This window comes from Ranitomeya variabilis, chromosome 3, assembly GCF_051348905.1.
Source record: "Ranitomeya variabilis isolate aRanVar5 chromosome 3, aRanVar5.hap1, whole genome shotgun sequence".
Classification (NCBI taxonomy): Eukaryota; Metazoa; Chordata; class Amphibia; order Anura; family Dendrobatidae; genus Ranitomeya; species Ranitomeya variabilis.
Window position 1 is genome coordinate 143342594 of NC_135234.1, and position 22207 is coordinate 143364800.

Below are 22207 nucleotides of genomic sequence, written 5' to 3' on the forward strand. Positions count from 1 at the left end.
GTTAGCAAACCTATGGTGCACTGGTGACTCAAATGGACATACTTAATAAGACCACAGAAAATACTATGCAGATATCCAGAGCAAGGCATCAGGTTCTGCCCCTATATTTCCTAGATACAATCTGAAATACTCTGATATTCTTTTTTCTCCAGCCCTGACAAGGGCAGTCCATGGCTAATTCCTACAACAGTTGGCCCTGCAGTCTCTCTTTATGCCTCTCATGTGACCCGACGTGTTTTATTCCCGAGGAGTCATCAGTGGACATGTACACATGGTGCAATATGAATCTATACTAAACAGCAAATCATAAGAGCCACACCTGTCTCCGCTACCTCTGAGCATAGCCAAGGAAACATATCCTGCTGAAAATATTGTTGGCAGCATACTTACTTGAAAAAGCAGCTTCCTATTTACACATATTACATCACCAAATTACATCACCAATGTGTAATCTAATTTATCTGAGTTGAAGTCATGTGACTCAGAAGAAGGTTGGAATGGTGTTGAAACTATTGCTAAGAAAGTAACTGTGAATGACAGTACCATAAACAATGGATAGAGCAGCAGTGTGCATCATAGACCACTGTTTCAATCACAGCAGGCTCTTTAGACCCAACATTCTTGGGTTTTGTGGTTATCCCACAGATGAAGTATAACTTCACAATAAGGCAATAATCTTTTTAATAAGTATTTAAAAAAAATGTGACCCCAAACCTTTCGAAATATGGTTGTTATATATACTGCTCAAAAAAATAAAGGGAACACTTAAACATCAAAATATAACTCTAAGTAAATCAATCTTCTGTGAAATCAAACTGTCCACTTAAGAAGCAGCACTGTTTGACAATCAATTTCACATGCTGTCATGCAAATGGAGTAGACAACAGATGGAAATAATTGGCAATTATCAAGACATACTCAATAAAGGAGGTTCTGCAGGTGGGGACCACAGACCACAACTCAGTACCAATGCTTTCTGGCTGATGTTTTGGTCACTTTTGAATGTTGGTTCTGCTTTCCCACTCATGGTAGCATGAGACGGACTCTAAAACCCACACAAGTGGCTAAGGAAGTGCAGCTCATCTAGGATGGCACATCAATGCGAGCTATGGCAAAACAATTTGCTATGTCTGTCAGTTTAGAGTCTAGAGGCTGGAGATACTACCAGGAGACAGGCCAGTATACCAGGAGATGTGGGGGGAGCCATAAGAGGGCAACAACCCAGCAGCAGGACCGCTACTTCAGCCTTTGTGCAAGGAGGAATAGGAGGATTACTGCCAGAGCCCTGCAAAATGACTTCAAGCAGGCCACAAATGTGCATGTGTCTGCAAAAATGGTTAGAAACCGACTCCATGAGGATGGTCTAAGTGCCTGACGTCCATAGATGGGGGTTGTGCTCACAGCACAACACTGTGCAGGATGCTTGGCATATGCCGCAGAACACCAGGACTGGCAAATTCGCCACTGGCACGCTGTGATCTTCATAGATGAAAGCAGGTTCACACTGACCACATGTGACAGATGTGTCTAAGTCTGGAGATGCCATGGAGAGTGATCTGCTGCCTGCAACATCCTTCAGCATGAGCGGTTTGGCAGTGGGTCAGTAATGGTGTAGGGTGGCATTTCTTTGGAGGGCCGCACAGCCATCCATGTGCTCGCCAGAGGTAGCCTGACTGCAATTAGGTACCGAGATGTGATCCTCAGACCCCTTGTGAGACCATATTCTGGTGTGGTTGGCCTAATGCAGGACAATGCCAGACCTCATGTGGCTGGAGTGTGTCAGCAGTTCCTGCAAGATTAAGGCATTGAAGCTATGGACTTGCCCACCCGCTCCCCAGATCTGAATCCGATTGAACACATCTGAGACATCATGTCTTGCACCATCCACCAACGTCACATAGCACCACAGACTGTCCAGGAGTTGGAGTATGCTTTAGTCCAAGTCTGGGAGGAGACTCCTCAGGAGACCATCCAACGCCTATTCAGGAGCATGCCCAGGCATTGCAGGGAGGTCATACAGGCACATGGAGGCCATACACACTGCTGAGCATCATTTCCTTGTCTTGATGCATTTTCACTGAAGTGTTGGATCAGCCTGTAACTTCATTTTCCACTTTGATTTTGAGTATCATTCCAACTCCAGACCTCCGCGAGATAATAGTTGTGATTTACATTAATAATTTTTAGGTTTTATTGTTCTCAACACATTCCACTGTGTAATGAATAAAGATTTTCAACTGGAATATTTCATTCAGTGATATCTAGGATGTGGGATTTTCCCTTTATTTTTTTGAGCAGTGTAGCATTCAGGTTAAAATGCTTTCAAACATGACAATATCCTTTTAAAGATTATTAGTGGTTTTCAACAAGATTGTTTATGATTTGCCCTAAAAAGCCTTTATGCCAATGGTTTTCTTTGTATACATCAAATATTTAGTGATATGTGTATTCACTTACTTGCGATTGATACTATAGTTTTTGGTGCACTAATAGATTTGCCAAATATTTATTTGTTTGTTTTTTTTTATGAAAGGCACTGCTTTCTTTCTTTCTACCTCTATTTTTATCACTGTTTAGAAATGAGCAAATGTTTTAGAGTGGAAATTAATTATATTTGGATAGTGCAAAAATTTGTGCTTACCAAAGTGTGGACATTTTGTAAATCACTTACACATGTATTAAGCAAATGTGGTGGCTTGTTTTCTTAACTGTGAAGAGCCATCAAAAGATATTAAAAAAATATATATACTGACCGTACTGCTCAACTATTCAGCTCATTGCTATCACCTTCCCCACATTGTCTTATCACCACAGCATGCATTAAAACCCAGGCCTCTTCAAACTAGGCAAGTACTTGCAGCTCTTATAAGGCCTGGGACGGTTCTTTCCATGCTTTTGCAGGGTCAAAGAGCTGATCATAACGTCATGACGTTGTGACCTTCTGCTGGCACAGAACATTACCTTGTAGAGCCAGAAGTCCTGGCCAAGTGTGTGGAGGTGGTATCAAGAAGTTGCACAGAAGTGCGTAAGGGTGATCAGAAGAAATGGGAGGGCCGGGTAGGTGAGTGGTAACATGAGTATAAAAAATGTTTTGTTTGTTTTGCATCTTATGTCTATTATGCCCTAGGGTATGTAAATACCCCAGAGTATAATAAGGGGTATTAAGTTTGCAGAACATAAATGAATTGAATAACTGCAAATTAATTTTTTCAGAGAAAATGTATGCAAACAGGCAAACTCAAATTATGCCTGATGCATTCATCTCTACATTGATCGATACTAATTACTGTTTTTTTTTAAATGGCAAAACAAAATTTGCTCATTGTATTAAGGTTTAGATGTATTTTTTATGTGATCTCATGTACATTTTCAGGAGGAGACAGCCAGTTATAGGAAGCTGATTGTGTATATATGTTTTTAAAGTTTTTATTTGTAAAACAGCATGCTATTCGCATATGTCCGCAGTGTGTGTTTGTATTTTATATGGATATTTTTATCTACAATTAATCATATAGAGTAACCATAAGAAAGAAAAAAGAGCCTATAATTCCCAAGTATAGCTACTAATATTAAATAGATAATAAATGCCATAGAAATATTTTTTAGAAAAATTTGTACAAAACTTTATTAGCACATCAAATACAAAAAACAGGCAAATAAGTATATACAATAAAACCCAACAATACTGGACAGGTATATTGAATGATAATGCATACAAGCAGTGATAGGCTATCCATAACACAGGGGTACTCAACCAATGTTATCATATATTAATGTTAGAAAAATGAACATGTGAGTAACCCCAGAAAAAAAATATCCAAGTGGGTGAGTGCCATATAGTAATAATCAGCCCATCCCTTTATTCAATGCATACAATGTGGTATAATAACCACAACATCACCCCATAACATATGAACAAATATGGAAGCAAAAAAGGATGCAGAGAAAGTAAATGCTCACCCATAGGACAGCACTAAACACTGCACAGATACCCCAACATGTGTTTTGCTGCCGCTTCTTCAGGGGACTCATATAGAGTCTAAAGAGTCATTTGTTACATGTTGACTTTTGAGACAAGAGGTTTGTAATAAGAAAATAAAGAAAGAGTGGTCTACTTGTTGTTACGATTCCGCCCGCTGCGCCGCATTTATCTCATACTCACCTCGCTGCAGCATCCCGGCGCGTCCCTGCCTCCTTCCGGTCTTCTCTCCATGCGCGCTCTGCTCCCGCTCCTCCTCGGGTGCGCGCACGCTCCAGAGTCCTCGGCGCAAGCGCATATTGAAACCTGGTCCGTGCCCTCTGCGCCGCCCCTCTGCTCCCTGACCCGGAAGGTATGCCTAGACCTTCCTTATCAGGCCGCCTCTTCCTATCGGCGGTGCCTGATTGTCATTTGTCTTTTCAAGTGCTTCTGGCCCCCCGGCGTGCCTTCCTGTCTGGTTGCTCACCATTCTCTACCGTGCTTAATCTGGTTTTTCTCCTTATCCTCTTGCAGTGTCCTGTGTTCCTGGGTTTCCTGCCTTCAGTCCTCCTGTGCCTTCCTTCCTGTCTACGTTCCTGTTTCCCAGCCTGCCAACCAGTTTGTCTTCCTGCTTGTTCCTGTCTCCAGCTTGCCCTCCGTGTTACCTCCTCCGGTCTTTGCTCTCGTGGTTAGTCCTCTTGTTCTCCTCCTCCATTTACCTACTTCCTCCGGTTTTCCCTCTGACCGTCTTTTCCCTTCTACCAGCTTCCGTGGCGATAGTCTCCCTCGGGCCTGCCCCTAACGCTCCCTGTATAGGGGGTGGTATACTTGGTCAGCTCGCCCGTGGGGGGTTCGTCGTCACGGTCCAGTGGGTCCACTCCATAGTCCTCGTCTAGTCCTCACAGTACAATCAGGCCATGGACCCCGCTGGTACTCCTTTTTCCGTGCAGAAAGAACTTGGGGTTCTTCGTGAGAATCAGAATAGGATCATGGCCTTTTTAAAGACCATGGAGTCCCGCTTGTCCGCTTTGCAGCCCTCCGATCCTGGGAGCGCGTCCCAAATGGCGAGTCTCCAGCAGGAGCTCGTTCAGCAACGCGATACCCAGGGTCATATTCTCAATTATATTGCTTCACTGGATAATCGACTACTTGCCATGCAGTCGACACCTGCTCCCGTCCCACATCCACCTCCTCGCCTGGCCAAACCTCCACGTTATAGTGGGGATCCTAAATTGTGCTGGGGTTTTTTAAACCAGTGCCAATTACACTTTGAGCTCTTGCCGCAACTCTACCCCACGGATCGAGCTAAGGTGGCTTTTGTTGTGTCTCACTTGGAGGGAGAGGCTTTGGCCTGGATTAATCCACTTTGGGAGCGGGATGATCCCCTGGTCTCTCATCTCGCTAACTTTTTGGAGACTTTTCGCAAGGTCTTCGATGAACCTGGGCGCCTGGCCTCCACTACCGAGTCCCTCTTTAGTCTCCGCCAAGGTTCTCTTTCTGTCGGCCAGTACGCCATTCAGTTTTGTACTCTGTCATCAGAGTTGGGCTGGAATAATGAGGCCTTGGTGGGAGCTTTTTGGCGAGGTTTGTCGTCTCGAATTAAGGACGAGCTGGCAGGCCGAGATACTCCTACTACCTTGGAGGATCTCATATCCTTGGCTACCCGCATCGACCTTCGTTTCCAGGAACGGCTCCGCGAAACTACTAGAGAGAGAAGGCCTTCTCGTCCATCCTCGATTTCTTTTAGCTCCTCGTCTCGTTTGCCTTCCTCTCCTCCGGTGTCGTCTCCCGAACCCATGCAGGTGGACCGTCTTCACCCAGCCGAACTACGCCGCAAGGAGAGAATTGCCCAAGGTCTTTGTTTTTACTGCGGCAGTTCATCTCACCTTCTGCGTTCCTGTCCTGTGAGATCGGGAAATGCCTCTGCCTAGGCCAGGTAAGAGACGTCTCCCTAGGTATTTCTGAACCCTCTCTACCTTTAACTCTTTCCGTTTTAGTTTGTCTTGGTTCTACCCGTTCCTCTGAAGTGGCTTATATTGATTCTGGTGCTGCAGGAAACTTTATTCAGTTAGAGGCGGTCAAGAGACTTCTCATTCCTGTCAAATCTTTGGAGACTCCCCGGCACTTAGCTTCGGTCGATGGTAGGCCCTTGCTGGAAACCGTGACCCTCATCACCCATGAAGTGGAGTTACAGATCGGAGCCCTACATCGGGAGAAAATTGCCTTCTACGTGTTGCCCTCACTATCCCATACATTTTTATTGGGGCCTCCTTGGCTAAGGACTCATGAACCAGTCCTGGATTGGCGATCAGGGGACGTTCTTCGCTGGGGTCACGCCTGTCACTCCAGGTGTCTTCTTTCCGTGCAACCTGTTAGGTCTCTTTAGTCTAATCGGGCACCTACTGGTTTACCTTCTGCCTACTGGTCCTTCTCAGATGTCTTCGACAAAAAAGAGGCTGAGGTCTTGCCTCCACATCGTCCGTTTGATTGCCCGATCGACCTAATACCAGGAACAACTCCACCCAGGGGACGAATTTATCCTTTGAATCCTCTTGAGTCTCAAGCTATGACTGAGTATGTTCAGGAAAATCTTGCCAGAGGCTTTATCCGGAAGTCGTCCTCACCCGAAGGCGCGGGTTTCTTTTTCGTCAAGAAGAAGGACGGCTCTCTCCGTCCCTGCATCGATTACCGGGGTCTTAACAATATCACCGTTAAGAACAAATACCCCCTTCCTCTTATTCCGGAACTCTTTGACCGTCTTCGAGGAGCTCGCATTTTCACTAAATTAGACCTTCGAGGGGCCTACAATTTGGTCCGTATTCGTTCAGGCGATGAATGGAAGACCGCCTTTAACACCAGAGACGGACACTACGAGTATTTAGTCATGCCCTTTGGTCTGTGCAATGCTCCTGCTGTGTTCCAGGAATTTGTAAACGAGATCTTCCGGGATCTTCTGTACACCTGCGTGGTAATTTACTTGGACGATATTCTGATTTTTTCTTCAGATTTGGTCGCCCACAGAAAGCATGTTCGTCTGGTACTACTACGTTTGAGGGAGAGTCACCTTTATGCCAAACTGGAGAAATGCGCCTTTGAACAGCCGTCTCTTCCCTTCTTGGGTTACATTATCTCTGATTCAGGTCTTCGCATGGATCCGGAGAAGGTGTCAGCCGTACTCAATTGGCCACAACCTAATGGTGTCAAGGCCATCCAGTGATTCCTTGGTTTCGCAAATTACTATAGTCAATTCTTCCCTCATTTCTCCTCTTTGTCCGGTCCTATCACCGCTCTGATTCGAAAGGGGTCCAATCCTCACATCTGGTCGTCTGAAGCCTTAGATGCCTTCTCGTCTCTGAAACAAGCCTTTGCCTCTGCTCCAGTACTACATCGTCCTGAGTTGAACAAACCTTTTGTTCTAGAGGTTGATGCATCTGCCGCTGGAGCCGGAGCCGTACTCTCTCAAAGGTCCTCTTCCGGAAAGCTGGTCCCTTGCGGTTTTTTCTCCAAGACTTTCTCTTCTTCTGAACGAAACTATTCTATCGGCGACAGGGAGCTCTTAGCCATCAAGTTGGCTTTTGAGGAGTGGAGGTACCTTTTGGAGGGAGCTGTTAATCCATTTAAAGTCTTCACGGATCACAAGAACCTGGCATACCTTCGCTCTGCTCAGAGACTTAATCCCTGGCAAGCTAGATGGTCTTTGTTTTTTGCCCGTTTTGATTTTGAGTTGCATTTTTGCCCAGGTAACAAGAATTTCAAGGCCGACGCTTTGTCCAGGTCCTTTTTGTCTTCTGATTCCGAGGAGGAGCCCTCCCGTATCTTGGATCCATCTAAGGTCATCATGGTGGCTCCTGTTACCTTTTCTTCTTTACCGCCCGGTAAGACTTTTGTTCCTGTGTGCAACAGAAAACGAGTTCTTCGGTGGGGTCATGCTTCCAAGCTGGCGGGCCATGTCGGCTTCAAGAAGACACTCTCCCTTGTGTCCCACTTTTATTGGTGGCCGACACTTCTGCAGGATATCCGAAGCTTCATTGTTTCCTGTCCTTCGTGTGCCAAGAATAAATCTCCAAGGCATTTACCCTCTGGTTTGCTTCATCCGCTTCCTGTTCCTTCCGCTCCTTGGCAACACATTGCAATGGATTTTATCACCGATCTACCTCGATCTTCCGGTTGCACCGTCATCCTCGTCATCGTAGACAGGTTCTCCAAGATGGCTCACTTCATACCTCTCCCTGGATTACCGTCTGCACCTGAATTGGCGAGAGTTTTTATTCGTCATTTTTTTCGCATTCACGGCCTTCCCCAGCATATTGTTTCCGACAGAGGGGTACAGTTCACCTCCCGTTTTTGGAGGTCTCTCTGCAAGTCCATGGACATCTCACTTGATTTTTCTTCTGCCTGCCATCCACAGACCAATGGACAAGTAGAACGTACCAATCAGACTCTGGTGTCTTATCTTCGTCACTTTTCTAATTCTCATCAGAATGACTGGGTAGATTTGCTTCCTTGGGCTGAATTTACTTACAACAATCATACCAGTGAATATACTTCCAAGTCTCCTTTTTTCATCGTCTACGGGCAACATCCTGGTGTTCCACTTCCGGTTCCCCCAGTCTCAGGTGTCCCTGCGGCCGATCTTTTGTCCGGGGAGTTCTCTAGGATTTGGCAGGAGACCAGGACGGCTCTTGAACTGGCCTGCGCCAGAATGAAGAAGCATGCGGACAAAAGACGCTTGGATTCTCTCCTCTTTCAGCCCGGTGATAAAGTGTGGTTATCTTCCAAGTTTGTCCGCTTAAAGATTCCTTCACACAAACTGGGTCCCCGCTATATTGGTCCCTTCGAGGTCTTGTCTCGCATCAACAATGTCTCTTATAAGTTAAAGCTTCCTGCTTCCCTCCGCATCCCCAATTCTTTTCATGTTTCCCTCCTGAAGCCTGTGGTCCTCAATCAGTTACATTCCACATTCTATCATTCTCCTCAACCGAGTTTTTGTAATGATGTCTTTGAGGTTAAAGACATTCTTGCTATGAAAAGGGTTCGTGGGAGGTCCTTCTTTCTGGTAGATTGGAAGGGTTTTGGGCCCGAGGAGAGATCTTGGGAGCCTCGGGAGAACATTCAGGCTCCTCAAATTTTGGCTAAGTTCCTCTCGACTCTTAGGAGGAAGGGGCTTAAGGGGGGGTACTGTTACGATTCCGCCCGCTGCGCCGCATTTATCTCATACTCACCTCGCTGCAGCATCCCGGCGCGTCCCTGCCTCCTTCCGGTCTTCTCTCCATGCGCGCTCTGCTCCCGCTCCTCCTCGGGTGCGCGCGCGCTCCAGAGTCCTCGGCGCAAGCGCATATTGAAACCTGGTCCGTGCCCTCTGCGCCGCCCCTCTGCTCCCTGACCCGGAAGGTATGCCTAGACCTTCCTTATCAGGCCGCCTCTTCCTATCGGCGGTGCCTGATTGTCATTTGTCTTTTCAAGTGCTTCTGGCCCCCCGGCGTGCCTTCCTGTCTGGTTGCTCACCGTTCTCTACCGTGCTTAATCTGGTTTTTCTCCTTATCCTCTTGCAGTGTCCTGTGTTCCTGGGTTTCCTGCCTTCAGTCCTCCTGTGCCTTCCTTCCTGTCTACGTTCCTGTTTCCCAGCCTGCCAACCAGTTTGTCTTCCTGCTTGTTCCTGTCTCCAGCTTGCCCTCCGTGTTACCTCCTCCGGTCTTTGCTCTCGTGGTTATCTCCTCCTCCGTTTACCTACTTCCTCCGGTTTTCCCTCTGACCGTCTTTTCCCTTCTACCAGCTTCCGTGGCGATAGTCTCCCTCGGGCCTGCCCCTAACGCTCCCTGTATAGGGGGTGGTATACTTGGTCAGCTCGCCCGTGGGGGGTTCGTCGTCACGGTCCAGTGGGTCCACTCCATAGTCCTCGTCTAGTCCTCACAGTACAATCAGGCCATGGACCCCGCTGGTACTCCTTTTTCCGTGCAGAAAGAACTTGGGGTTCTTCGTGAGAATCAGAATAGGATCATGGCCTTTTTAAAGACCATGGAGTCCCGCTTGTCCGCTTTGCAGCCCTCCGATCCTGGGAGCGCGTCCCAAATGGCGAGTCTCCAGCAGGGTCACTATTCCACCTGTGATATACACACAGAGAAGAGATATCGACAAGCGTAGGAAGATGACCAAGAACTGTCCATAGAGTCCATACAAGGTGCAAAGCCAGTTGACACAAGAGTCACCACATGGCTTATCTGACCATCTCAATGGAAATAGGCGACCAGCGGGTCCCAAACCTGGCTTTCTTCAAACATATCCATGGTTCAGAGATGGTCACTGGATCAGATCTGTGTCTATCCAACCGGAGCCGAAAACCCCTAGGTTGTTTCCAATAGAATCATAGATCAGTGTCCCTCGTGATGGTGTCATGATGAATTGGCTGCAGTCCTTTCTCTTGTCTGTTGGGTGGTTTGCAGAATGTCCGGCTGATAGCTCAGTGTTACTTCAGTCTCCCATGATGTGATCTCTGAATCTTTTTATACCCAAGGCATGTAAGCTATTTTAAGAATTACCCAGGGTCCTTCAGTACAACATCAAGATAAGGTGATGTAAGGTAAACAATGGTGATGGGATCAAGAAGCACTATTAGGATATCAGCACACATCAATAGCAAAGCTTAACACACCCTATGTACAGTCACTATTAAAGACTTAGGGTACCGTCTCACAGTGGCACTTTTGTCGCTATGACGGTACGATCCGTGACGTTCCAGCGATATCCATACGATATCGCTGTGTCTGACACGCAGCAGCGATCAGGGACCCTGCTGAGAATCGTAAGTCATAGCAGATCATTTGGAACTTTCTTTCGTCGCTGGATCTCCCGCTGTCATCGTTGGATCGGTGTGTGTGACACCGATCCAACGATGCGTTCGCTTGTAACCAGGGTAAACATCGGGTTACCAAGCGCGCCCCTGCGCTTAGTAACCCGATGTTTACCCTGGTTACCATCGTAAAAGTAAAAAAAATATGTTAGGGGTCGAGTTCCCGCCTCTGCACAGGGGGAGTGTCGAACCATCTCCGCTGTGGTCTCCCATTCTTCTCCAGCCTCAGTGGAGCCTGCTCAGTGGAGATGTCGGTCTCAGCATCTGGCTCAGCCTGATACTGTGCGGATGGTTACTGCTACCTTTCCAGGCTCAGCCATTGTAGCTAGTACTGGTCAGCGGCGAGCAGACGTCTCTGGGACTAAGTCATGCTTTTCCCCTTCTTAGCAAGCCCACGGTAAGACCTCTCATTGGAGGTCAGGGGTCACATGCTCAGGTACTGCAGCAGCTCCCATTGGTCCTCTAGGAAGGTCCTGAAGTTGCTCAGGTACTGTGGGAGCTCCCATTGGTCCTCTAGGAAGGTCCTGAAGTTGCTGTAGCTATAAAAGGTTTGCATGACCGCACAGCCATGCGCTAGGATTAGCTTATGTCATGAGCTTTTGCTATTCATTGTTCTTGTCTGCTTGTAGTCAGGGTCCAGCTGAATTAAGCCACTAGAGTACCAGCAGCTCCAGTGAGGAGTTTTGTATGGTGAATTCAGGGCTGGCGTAAAGCCACTAGAATTCCAGCTCCACCGGAGAGGAGATGTTTGTGTGCTTGCTACTCCCTGACCACTGATTGCTTTTGCTCTGTTAGGCAGCTGTGTTCCCCTGTGAGGCTAACAGGGCACAGCGTTTTCCCTTCTGTGCGACTCTGAGAAGTAACAGAGTTTGCTTATACCGCCATATTGTGAAACCATTTGCTAGCAGCAGGTTCGTCTCCTGCACGGTGGACCCCGGGCTGCGAACGCACCAATAGTTATATCTAAATATACTTGGTGCGTTCCGCCAGCCCTAACACGGTATTATTACAGCAATAGTTTTTTTTCTGTTTTCCACTTTTGCACTCTCAAGCTGTTTTTTTTTTTTTTTTTTTTTTTACAAAAAATTGTTTTTGCATTGACATATTCAGAGTGATAAAACTTTTATTTTTTTCTACAAAAAGAACTGTGTGAGTGCTCTTTTTGAGTGGATGATAGAAATGTTATTGGTAACAAATAGTGTTGAGCGATACCTTCCGATACTTGAAAGTATCGGTATCGGATAGTATCGGCCGATACCCGAAAATATTGGATATCGCCGATAACGATACCCGATACCAATACAAGTCAATGGGACTCAACTATCGGAAGGTATCCTGGATGGTTCCCAGGGTCTGAAGGAGAGGAAACTCTCCTTCAGGCCCTGGGATCCATATTAATGTAAAAAATAAAGAATTAAAATAATAAATATGGATATACTCACCCGTCCGGCAGCCCCTGGACCTTACCGCTGTTAACCGGCAGCCTCCATTCCTAAGAATGAGGAGTTTAGGACCTTCGATGACGTCGCAGCTGACGTCGCGGCTTGTGATTGGTCGCGTGCCGCTCATGTGACCGCTCACGCGACCAATCACAAGCCGCGACGTCATCACAGGTCCTAAACTCCTCATTCTTAGGAACGGAGGCTGCCGGTTAATACCAGGGCGCGTCAGAGGGTGAGTATATCCATATTTTTTATTTTAATTCTTTATTTTTTACATGAATATGGATCGCAGGGCCTGAAGGAGAGTCTCCTCTCCTCCAGACCCTGGGAACCATACACTGGGAACTTCCGATTCCGATTTCCGATATCACAAAAATATCGGAACTCGGTATCGGAATTCCGATACAGCAAGTATCAGACGATACCCGATACTTGCGGTATCGGAATGCTCAACACTAGTAACAAATTAAGCTGCATAACATTTGTTTTTCCATTTTTCGGTTTAGGATGAACAAAACCAGCAATTCAGGTACTGCTTTTATTTCTTTCAGTGTGACAGTTTCATAGCTTGGCAGAAAATCACATTCTATGATTTTTAAATAATTAATCTGCATTTTATTGCACAAAATGAGCATTTGATTACCTACCAACCAGCAAGATTTCTGGCTCTCACAGACCTGTTAGTTTTTTTTTAAGAAGCCCTCCCACTCTGCACTCATTACTTGTATTAATTGCACATATTTGAACTTGTTACTTGTATAAAAGGCACCTGTCCACACACTAAATCAATCATATGCCAACCTCTCCTATATGGCCAAGAACAAAGAGCTGTCTATGGACAAAATTGTAGACCTGAACAAGGCTGGGATGGGCTAAAGGAAAATAGGCAAGCAACTTCATGAGAAGGCAACCACTGCTAGTTTAATTATTAGAAAATCGAAGAAACACAAGATGACTGTCAATCTTCCTGGATCTGGTGCTCCATGCAAGATCTTGACTCGTGGGGTAAAGATGATTATGATAAAAGTCTGGAATCATCTAAGAACTACAAAGGAGGACCTGGTCAATGACTCGAACAATGCTGGGACCACAATCTTAAACAAATACCATTAGTAGTACACTAAGCTATCATTGATTAAAATCCTGCAGAGCCTGCTAGCACATGTCCAGGCCCATTTGAAGTTTACCAATGACCATCTGGATGATCCAGCGGAGGCATGGAAGAAGGTAGTTTGGTCAAATGAGACCAAAATGGAACTTTTCGGTATCAACTCCACTCACCATGTTTGGAGAAAGACGGATGAGTACAACCCCAAGAACACTGTCCCAACCGTAAAGCATGGTGGGAGAAACATCATATTTTTGGGGTGCGCTTCTGCAAAGAGAACAGGACGACTGCACCTTATTGAAAGGATGATGGATGGGGTCATGTATCGCAAGATTTTGGTCAACAACCTCCTTCTCTCAGTTAAAGTATTGAAGCTGGGTCGTGGCTGGGTCTTCCAGCATACCAAGGACCCGAAACACACAGCCATGGCAACTATGGAGCTGCTCCGTAAGAACCATTTCAAGATCCTGGAGTGGCGTAGCCAGTCTCTAGACCTGAACCCAATAAAAAAACTTTGGAAGGAGCTGAAAGTCAATGTTGCCCAGTGACAGCCCCAAAACCTGAAAGATCTGGAGAAAATCTGCATGGAAGAGTGGGCCAAAATCCCAGCTGCAGTATGTGCAAACTTGCCAAAGAACTACAACAAACCTTTGACCTCTGTAATTGAAAACAAAGGTTTCTGTACCCCAAATTAAGCTCTCTACCACAGTTAAAGTGTATAAGCAACAACAACTACATACCTCTCCATTCTTTGTTGGTGGGAAAACACGCAAAATTGGCAGTGTAATAAATACTTATTTTCCCCTCTCTCTTTCTCTCTCTCTCTTTTTATATATATATATATATATATATATATATATATATATATATATATATATACACACACACACTGCTCAAAAAAATAAGTTGAACACTAAAATCCCACATCTTAGATATCACTGATTGAGATATTCCAGTTGTAAAACTTTATTCATTACATAGTGGAATGTGATGAGAACAGTAAAACCTAAAAATTATCAATGTAAATAACAACTAATATCAAACAGAGGTTTGGAGTTGGAATGATTCTCAAAATCAAAGGGGAAAATGAAGTTACAGGCTGATCTAACTTCAATGGAAATGCCTCAAGACAAGGAAATGATGCTCAGTAGTGTGTGTGGCCTCCATGTGCCTGTATATCCTCCCAACAATGCCTGGGTATGCTCCTGATGAGGTGGTTGAGGGATCTCCTCCCAGATCTGGAATAAAGTATCTGCCAACTCCTGGACAGTCTGTGGCGCAATGTGATGTTGGTGGATGGTGCGAGACATGAGATCACAGATGTTTTCAATCGGACTCAAGTCTGGGGAATGGGCGGGCCAGTCCATAGCTTCAATGCCTTCATTTTGCAGGAACTGCTGACACACTCCAGCCACATGAAATCTGGCATTGTCCTGCATTAGGAGGAGCCCAGGGCCAACTGTACCAGCATATGGTCTCACAAGGGTTCTGAGGATCTCATCTTGGTATCTAGTGGTAGTCAGGCTACCTCTGTTGAGCACATGGAGGGCTGTGTGGCCCTCCACTGAAATGCCACCCCATACCATTACTGACCCACTGCCAAACCGGTCATGCTGAAGGATGTTGCAGGCAGCAGATCGCTCTCCATGGCATCTCCAGATTCTGTCATGTCTGTCACTTGTGCTCAGTGTGAACCTGCTTTAATCTGTGAAGAGCACAGGGCGCCAGTGGTGAATTTGCCAATCCTGGTATTCTGTGGCAAATGCCAAGCATCCTGCACGGTGTATTGATGTGAGCATATCCCCCATCTGTAGTCTTCGGGCACTTAGACCATCCTCATGGAGTCAGTTTCTAACAATTTGAGTAGACACATGCACATTTGTGGCCTGCTTGAGGTCATTTAGCAGAGCTATGGCAGTGCTCCTCCTGTTCCTCCTTGCACAAAGGCTGAGGTAGCGGTCCTGCTGCTGGGTTGTTGCCCTCCTACGGCCCCCTCCACATCTTCTGGTGTACTTACCTATCTCCTGGTAGTTCCTCCAGCCTTTGGACACAATGATGACAGACACAGCAAACCTTCTTGCCACATCTCACATTGATGTGCCATCCTGGATGAGCTGCATTGCCTAAGCCACTTGTGTGGGTTGTAGAGTCCGTCTCATGCTACCACGAGTGTGAAAGTACAACCAACATTCAAAAGTGATCAAAACATCAGCCAGAAAGCATTGGTACTGAGATATGGTCTGTGGTCCCCACCTGCAGAACCACTCCTTTACTGAGTGTGTCTTGATAATTGCCAATAATTTCCATCTGTTGTCTTCTCCATTTGCACAACAGCATGTGAAATTGATTGTCAAACAGTGTTGCTTCCTTACTGGACAGTTTGATTTCACAGATGTTTGATGTACTTGGCGTTATATTCTGTTGTTTAAGTGTTCCCTTTAATTTTTTGAGCAGTGCATAATACTGTCCCTTATTATGTAGTGCCCTCTTTTGTTATATACAACACATTAGATATCAGATTGTCTAGTTATTTTTGTTATTTATAGTGCCGTCTTTACTTCATAGCATTCTTTCTTGTTAGACATAAAATTACATAACTACTCTTGAAGCATGGTAAGGCTTCTTTGTTAATGCAGGAGACTGATGGACTGGTCATCTGGTCACAAGCAGCTCTATACACAGTCATTTTAAATCTACCAATAGAGAACTCCAATGTAATAAGGAGACAGCACTGTGAATAACAAAAATAATGAGAATACGCTATGCAAGGGACAGTGATGTACATAACAATAAACAATACTAAGTAATAATGGGATGGTGCTGAACATAACAGCAGATGGTATATAAGAGAGGGTACGATTCATAGCTAGAGAGGAAACTCTTAGAACTTGTAGCATTCTAGATCTTATAAAACATGTGTGCTCATCCCTATATAATAATATCCCCCATCATGGCCCCATCCAGGTATAATTTCCCCCATCCTGGGCCGGCCCCTTTTGGTGATGATATTCTCCATCCTGGGCTTTTTATTTGTGTAATGACCTCTATCCTGGGCCCTTAATACAAATAAGGTGCCCCATATTGGGCCCTTCTTGGGATAATATCTCTCATCCTGGACTTCTTGATATAAAGTGCCCATCATAGTTTCGTTCCTGGTCTAATGTATCCAATACTTGGCCGTTTCCTGGAATGCCTACCAATCTGGGCTCCTGCTTAGTATGATTTCCTCCATTCTGGTATATTTTGCCCATACTTTTCTCCTTCCTGGTAAAATGTCCCCATCCTAGTCCCCTTTCTTAAATAATGTTCACCATACTGGTCACCTTTCTGCAGTAATATGCCCTATACTGGTAAACTTTCTTAGTTATTGCGCCCAATCCTGGTTCCCTTCCTGGGATAATGTGTCACACCCTAGTACCTTTTCTGGGATAATGTGCCCCATTTTGGTCTCCTTTCTGGGATAATGGGCCCCATCCTGATCCCCTTTCAGAGATAATGTACCCCATTCTGTTCCCTTTCTGAGATATTGTACCCCATCCTGGTCCCCTGCCTGGGATAATGTATCCTCTTTTACTTCAGCACATAAAAAAATTCTACTTACCTTCCTCGGCTCCCACTCTGCACCGCATCCTGTTTTATAGCCAGTACAGGTGTCAGCAGCTCAGCTAACTTTGGCGTGGAAATGATGTGCAGCTCATGACATCCTGCCATATTGCTGCACATGGAGCCAGTGAGTACCCTGCTTTGCACTAAATTTTAGCTAAATGTGCATGCTCTGGAACACATCCAGCTGAAATTGCCATTGTTGTTAGCAAGGCTACTCCACTTCTGGGCCCCGCTGCTGCTGCACCAACTGCACAGGCGGTATGTTTACCCCTCGGTAGCCATTGCGTCATAGAGTCAGTTATAATTGACAGCTTCTGAGCTGTCACTATCACTGTGCCATACTTAAAATGCAACTTCATGAAATTGTGAATTCATAGTCCTTGTACTGATATTAGTTACAAAAACAGTTTAAGAATCTGTATTGTGTTATTCCAGAAGGAAATAGCTGATGTTTTTTGGCCATATACCTCAAAACTTGTTCCACCTTTTTGTTTCTTTGTTGCTAAGCTGTTGAGCTGTTACTGACAAGTGCTTATATTTTCCAGTATTAGCACTTCCACAGTAGAGCAGCTCAGAGCTAGCAGATCTAAAATTCAATTAAGCGAGTCAACGGTAACTTTGTTAACTATGATGATGTTACAATTAAAACCCCTTCATGCCGCAGCCCTTTTTCATTTTTGCGTTTTCGTTTTTCGCTTCCCTCCTTCCCAGAGCCATACATTTTTTATTTTTCCGTCAATATGGTCATGTGAGGGCTTATTTTTTGTGGGACGAGTTGTACTTTTTAACAACACGATTGGTTTTACCATGTCTTGTACTGGAAAACAGGAAAAAAATTCCAAGTGTGGTGAAATTGCAAAGAAAGTGCAATCTCACACTTGTTTTGGCTTTTTTGCTAGGTCATTACGAGTTTATAGACACCTAACATGTCTAGGTTATTTTTTATCTAAGTGGTGAAAACAAATTCAAAACTTTGCTAAAAAAAAAAAAAAGCACCATATTCCAATCTCTGTAGCATCTCCATTTTTGCGTGATCTGGGGTTGCATGAGGGCTTATTTTTGCATGCCGAGCTGATGTTTTTAATGATACCACATTTGTGCAGATATGTTCTTTTGATCCCCCGTTATTGCATTTTAATGCAATGTCACGGCGATCATGTTAATGTTTTTTTTTATTGATAGATCGGGTGATTATGAATGCGGCGATACCAAATATGTGTACGTTTGATTTTTTATTGTTTTATTTTGGATGGGGCGAAAGGGGGGTGATTTAAACTTTTATATTTTTTATTTTTTTCATATTTTTAAATGCTTTTTTAACCTTTGCCATGCTTCAATAGCCTTTATGGGAGGCCTGAAGCTGGCACCACTTGATCGGCTCAGCTACATAGCAGCGATGTCACCCGCCGCTATTGCGCGCACATGTCAGCTGTACAAAACAGCTGACATGTCGCGACTTTGATGTGGGCTCACCGCCGGAGCCCACATCAAAGGGGGAGACACGACATGCGCAGTACTAGTACAGCACATGTCGTGAAGGGGTTAAATTAATGCAATTGTTTTCCATGATTGTGGTCTAAACCCATGAGCTTAATAATTAGTAGGGAATAGTGATGAGCGAGTATACTCGTTGCTCGGGTTTTCCCCGAGCACGCTCGGGTGGTCTCCTAGTATTTGAGACTGCTCGAAGATTTAGTTTTCCTTGCCACAGGTGCATGATTTATGGCTACTAGCCAGCTTGATTACATGTGGGGATTCCCTAGCAACCAGGCAACCCCCACATGTACTCAGTATGACTGTTAGCTGTAAATCATGCAGCTATGTCAACGAAAACAAAATCTCTGAGCACGCACAAAATACTCGGAGGCCACCAGAGAGTGCTTGAGAAAACCCGAGCAATGAGTATACTCGCTCATCACTAGTAGGGAAGTCCAAATACATTTGGTCATATAGATTGTGCTCCATTAAGGGAAGTGATGGTACACAATGATAGTGAATACATTGTTTCAGTGTCTGATATTTTTTGAAGAGCTCCTCACTGACTTGAGTGACACACATGCTATCTTATTTTGGGGTTATAAAATACTTCTACAAAAGGTCATGCTCTTCAAACAGTTTTAAAGTTGGCTTACCAAGCTATATTGGCTATTTTCTAAAATGTTATACTTTTTTCCCAATATTTTCATGTAATCCTATATTTTATAACAAAGACAGCAAAAAAGCTGCCAAAAAAAGTAAAAGCAATATGCATTTTAATATACAAATAATTTAAAGATAAGAAGATTTGAAGAACACCTATAGTAAATCCATAAAAAGGCACCGAACCAGAGAATCAAACTTTATATCATATTAGTCAGATAGAAAATATTTGCAATTTATTCATTTATTTTAACATACCCGGTACCTGAAAATCACATTCCAGTGACACCGATTATAAGAACTAAAACACTGACCAAACACTAAGGAAAATGGGATAGAACAAATTCATGAAACTTTTTTTTTAACCAGATAATGACTGAAGGCTAAATTGTATAAACATAGGTGTATGCGCTGGCGTGTACTCCGGAGGACAGAGAATGAACTTCAATTCAATATTGCGGCCAGCATGCAGCCAGCGGGTAAGGAAAGGGTGAATCAAACACCCCAAAACCCGCCCATATGACCCAAAACTGGTCCCGCCAAATTCAGGTGACAGATTCCCTTTAAATGTTACATTACAATTTCAACATCAAGAAAGTAAAGTTCGGTTCAATATATCTAAATTGCCACAATATATTTCAGTTTTTTTAGAATTGTATAGCAGAATTATTTCTGTCAGCTGCTGAACAAATAAAACATGTATGATCCTAACAAAAGTGTAAGAAAGCAACCAAACATTTGTCAGCCTCAGCTGATTGAGACTCAAAGGCCGGCCTCACACTTGGCGTAAGACAATATGCCACGTATTATACGTCCGTACTACGGCCGTAATGCGGAGAAATGTTCCCAAAATATTGATCCGTAGGCAGGGTGTGTCAGCGTATTTCGTTTATTATTTTTCCAAGCGAGGGTGTTCCTGATGGATTGAGAGAACAATAAATTATTACAACAACCGCTGTGTTTATTTCATTAAACTACTTTTAAATCATGTGTGTGTGTTTTTTAACCCTTTCCAACAATTGGATTAATAATGGATAGGTGTCATAATTGACGCCTCTCCATTATTAATCTGGCTTAATGTCAACTTCCAATAGCAAGGTGGCATTAACCCTTCATTACCCCATATCCCACCGCTACAGGGAGTGGGAAGAGAGTGGCCAAGTGCCAGAATAGGCGCATCTTCCAGATGTGCCTTTTCTGGGGTGTCTGGGGGCAGATGTTTTTAGCCACGGGGGGGCCAATAACCATGGACCCTCTCCTGGCTATTAATATCTGCCCTCAGTCACTGGCTTTACCATTCTGGCGGAGAAAATTGCGCGGGAGCCCATGCCAATTTTTCCGCCATTTAACCCTTTATTTCAGCAGCTACAGCGCTGAAATTTTGCACATACACACTACTAACATTAGTAGTGTGGAATATGCAAAAAAAAAGGGGATATGAGATGGTTTACTGTATGTAAACCATGTCTCATATCCTGTCGGGTTTGTGCAGGAGAAATAAAAAGCCGGCAATTGAATTACCGACTTTTCACTAACAGCGCTGCGTATTTCTCGCAAGTCACACTGCAGGTCCGTGTGGAATCTGTATTTTTCTCGCCCCCATAGACTTTCATTAGCGATTTTTTTTGCGCAATACGCTGACAAACGCAGCATGCTGCGATTTTGTACGGCCATAGAAAGCCGTATAATACTGAACCGTAATATACGGCTAATAGGAGCAGCCCCATTGAGAATAATTGTGCCGTTTATTTTGCGAGTTTTACGGACGTAATTTCTGCGCTCTTACGTCCGTAAAACTCGCTAGTGTGAGGCCGGCCAAAGGCCGATGTCACACTTGTGAGTGCAATGCAAGAAACTTGCGCAAGTCTCTCGTATGAATACCCGGTACTGCCGCCGGCACTCGGGACCGGAGCATGCGGCTGTATGTATTTCTATGCAGCCGTACTCTTCAGTCCCGAGTGCCAGTGGCAGTGCGGGTATTGATGCGCAAGTTTGTCGCATTGCACTTGCAAGTGTGACACCGGCCAAACATACACTATTTGTGGGTTATTTGTGGGTTACATTTCACACAGTGTAATTTTATGAAATAATAATATAATAATAATAATTATGATAATACTAATGCATTATTAATATTACATCACAATTTGGCGTCTAGCAAATAGGACATATGTTTATTACTTTAAAAAAATCTTTATTTTTGGATAGTATTTTATCACAAATAATATTTTTATTACAAACCTTAGGTGAGTTTTATTTTGTTTTGTTTTGTTTTTTCTCCCTAACTTTTTTAGAAGACTTTCAAAGTGAAATCATATTAAACTTTGCAGTTCAGGTATATACTCTGTTGTCTTCCTCGATTTCTTTTCTGTTCCATTTTTCAATTACCAGTATAGTACAGAGCATTACACAATGAGGGAGAAGAATGAAGAAAATGAAGATATGGAATTTGAAAGCTATTCAGAAAATGTTAAAAGCTGCAAAAGGACAAATTCGATAAAGGCATAAAAGAGACACACAGACAGTTTCCTGGTATATAGCCAATGATTTAAGTGATTGTAACAAGCATATTACTTTTCTCTGTTGTAAAAAAATAAGTAAAAAAAAGAACATACATATATGGAATAGTTCATCCATGTTTATCTAATATTTAATGTCTTTAATACTTATGAGCAAGCACTAAAATACTGCGGTACTTGTTACTAGAGTCGAGCAAATTGTAATGTTTAGGTGCTAAAACCGAGTAATGAGCATAATGGAAGTCAATTGGAAACTCGAGCATTTTTCAGTGCCCCCCTCCCCACCTGGAGGTTTGGAGGGGGTCTAAAAATTCCTGAAAACAATGGAAACAGCGTTGAAATGGCATGAGAACACCATGGAAGCATCTCTGAATCTGAGGTTGCTGCTGGTAACAATGTTATCAGAGTATTAAAACATATAAAGCCGCAGTTAAAATGGATTTGACTAGAAAAAATGTAGAAACACTCTCTCCAGTTTAACCACTATATAAAAGGCAAAATAAATAAGATGAAAAAAAATTCTCCTCCACATCTTTGACATATGTTCACATGTAGAGTTTGCATTGCTTTCAAAGGTGAGAAAAAAAT